General features: G+C 41.5%; 1 pseudogene; it reads right to left on the bottom strand.

Moving 5' to 3' along the window:
* Positions 1–1,278: 1,278 nt before the first annotated feature.
* On the bottom strand, positions 1,279–2,454 carry LOC108292231 (annotated as a pseudogene).
* Positions 2,455–3,584: the final 1,130 nt, after the last annotated feature.

Below are 3,584 nucleotides of genomic sequence, written 5' to 3'. Positions count from 1 at the left end.
TGGAGTGCAATGGTGCGATCTTGGCTCACCGCAACCTCCGCCTCCCAGGTTCAAGCGATTCTCCTGCCTCAGCCTCCCGAGTACTGGGATTACTGGCATGCACCACCATGCCCGGCTAATTTTGTATTTTTAGTAGAGATGGGGTTTCTTCATGTTGGTCAGGCCAGTCCCGAACTCCCGACCTCAGGTGATCCTCCTGTCTCAGCCTCCCAAAAGTGCTGGGATTACAGGCATGAGCCATCACACCTGGCCTAATTAAACTTTTTTTTCCCACTTAAAAATGAATATGAATGAATTTTAGATTTAAAATGAAGGCATGCCACTAACGGAGAATCAAATGGAGATGTAGACATTGTACAGCAGTAAAGAAAACAAGAGACTGGAAGAAGGTATGTTGCCAGTTTCACAGTGAGTAGCAATTGCAATTTGCTGTGGCAGAGCTGTTTGTTGTATAATTCTTTCCTAAGACAATAAAGTGGACAATATTAAGACACATTTTCAGCAAACACATACTGAATTTTGGTAAGAAGTTTCCTCTAAACAGTAAAATAGTTGATAAGAGAAGTCATCTGAAATTAGAATTAAATGTCCAATAAAATATTTTACATACACACACACACACACACACACACACACACACACACACCATTTAGCTGGAAAAATGGTAAAATAAATTATGAGTTTAAGTTATGGAAACTGTTAGTAAATTATGAGGCTAGAGAGTAAAACACATATTTTACAGAAGTAAAAGATTTTGTGAATAAAAACTAAAAAATTAAAAAATAAGTCATCAAACAATTGCCTACACATAAGCTTTCAACAATATAAATGATCAAGTGATTCAAAATTTGAAAAATTACAAGTACTTTTTTTTTCTTTAAGGTGTGCACTTTTATTCAACTGGTCTCAAGTCAGTGTACAGGTAAGCCCTGTCTGCCTCCGCCACTCCCAGGGAGACCAAAAGCCATACATCTCAAGTTGGGGGACAAAAAAGGGGGTCACAAAGGCTGATCATTCAAAATAAAACAAAATAAAAAGTACTACAGCGAAGATAAAAAATTTTTTGCATTTCATAATTTACACGAAAGCAATGCTATCACCTCCCGTGTGGACTCGGAAGAAGACTAGACCGTTCTCCTTAGACAGAAGTGGGTGGATTTTAGGAGGGCAAGGGACTTCCTGTAACAATGCATTTCACAATATTTGGAATGACTATTAAAAAAAGTACAATGTACAATCAAAGTCCTCAGCCACATTGTAGAACTTTGGGGTACTGCTATCACCTTCACCGTTCAGTTTTTAAATCCTGAGTCAAGCCAAAAAACAAACAAACAAGAAAACCCCAAACCAAAACAAATAAAGCCATGCCAATCTCATCTTGTTTTCTGCACAAGTTAGGTTTTGTCAAGAAAGGGTATAATGCAACTAAATCACAGTCTGCCTAGAAGCATTTGCGGTGGATGATGGAGGGGCCGGACTCATCATACTCCCGCTTGCTGATACACGTCTGCTGGAGAAGCCGCCAATCCGCACAGAGTACTTGCTCTCAGGAGAAGCAATGATCTTGATCTTCACCGTGCTGGGTGCCAGGGCGGGAGTCTCCTTCTGCATCCTGTCGGCGATGCCAGGGTACATGATGGTGCTGCCAGAGAGCACTGTGTTGGCGTACAGATCTTTGTAGATGTCCACATCACACTTCATGATGGAGTTGAAGGTAGTTTCCTGGATGCCACAGGATTTCACGCCCAGGAAGGAAGGCTGGAAGGGCGCCTGGGGCAGCGGAACTGTTCGATGCCAGTGGCGATGACCTGGCCATCGAGCAGCTCCTAGCTCTTCTCCAGGGAGGAGCTGGAGGCCGCCATCACCATTTCCTGCTCGAAGTCCAGGGTGACATAGCACACCTTCTCCTTGATGTCATGCATGATTTCCCATTCGGTAGTGGTGGTGACGCTCAGTGAGGATCTTCATAAGTAGTCTAGTCAGGTCCCAGCCAGCCAGGTCCAGATGCAGGATAGTGTGAGGGAGGGCATAGCCCTCGTAGATGGGCACAGTGTGGGTGACCCCATCACCGGAGTCCATCATGATGCCAGTGGTACAGCCAGAGGTGTACAGGGACAGCACAGCCTGGATGGCCACGTACATGGCTGGGGTGTATAAAGGTCTCAAACATGATCTGGGTCATCTTCTCATGGAGTTCAGGGGGCCCTCAGTCAGCAGCACTGGGTGCTCCTCAGGAGCCACACGAAGCTTGTTGTAGGTGTGGTGCCAGATCTTCTCCATGTTGTCCCAGTTGGTGACAATGCCGTGCTGGATAGGGTACTTCAGGGTCAGGATGCCTATCTAGGCCTTGTCACCCACATAGGAGTCCTTTTGACTCATGCCCACCATCACACCTTGGTGCCTGCGGCGCCCCACGGTGGAGGGGAAGACCACCCTGAAGCCGGCCTTGCACATGCCAGAGCCGTTTTGTTGACGATGAGCGCGGCGATATCATCATCCGTGGTGAGCTGGCAGCAGGTGTGGACAGGCGGTGGAGCAGTGAGGGGGAGGCTCTGTGCTCCCTGGGTGGACACAGTCTCCATGGTCAAAATTACAAGTACTTCTCTTTAGCTTCAGATGCTGTGCAACATAAGAGACACTATCCAATTAATTTCTTCAGGTATATTTTGTCTTAATGGGCTTCCACATTTCGAAGAAATGTTGTAAATTTGTGGCTTCACATTAAACTCATGATATCATAATATCTGAATCTTCTACATTTGTCAAAGTTTTCAAGCTAGAATTGAAAGAAAAATATTTTTTACAATGATAGATGATGCTCCAACTGTGTTAGGTTGAAATTGAATTTATTGGAATTTTAAAATAAGTGACTGATATTTCCCTTATATGATATATATTGAAGATATTTGTGCTGCTTGCTGGTACAAACTGTATGAAAGTGTTATGATATAGTTGTTAACATCCTTTTACATGTATGTGCAAATCCTATTAATGATTGGCAGTCTATGGAACTGTTGAAAGAAACCGAAGACAATGAATTAAATGATCTTGTGTTCTTTGGCAATGCTCATTGGTTGAGCTGTGGAAGAACTTTACACATTCACTGTATTGTCAGTTCCAATTTTCTAGAAATAAAAAGATTATTTACCAAACATTCAATTATTAAAGATAAAAGTAGCAGTGTGATTTACATTTTCTCACTGATATCACACTGCATATGAATGTGCTAAGTTTGAAGTTCCAAGGAAAGGGAAAACTTATTTGTGACCTACCTAGACAGATAGAACAATTTATATTGAAATTGAAACTTTTCATAACACAAATCAATAATGATTTTATACGTTTTCTACAGTATGAATTAATATGCAGAATATTTTCATGAAAATTGTCAAAAGTACAAGGAAAATTTGAACACTGTTGATACTGATAAATTTAGAGTTGTATTTCAATGTATTAAATACTTTTAAAATTTGATGTTATTCTTGAGTGGACACAGGGGAGTATGAATTCATTTAACTGAATTTAGTTAAATAAATATAGTTTTGAAATTGAAAATGCTTATGCTTCAAAGTCAAAGCAATTTT

Source organism: Cebus imitator, unplaced genomic scaffold (assembly GCF_001604975.1).
Source record: "Cebus imitator isolate Cc_AM_T3 unplaced genomic scaffold, Cebus_imitator-1.0 Scaffold484, whole genome shotgun sequence".
Lineage (NCBI taxonomy): Eukaryota > Metazoa > Chordata > Mammalia > Primates > Cebidae > Cebus > Cebus imitator.
This window is presented reverse-complemented; position numbering and strand designations above follow the sequence as displayed.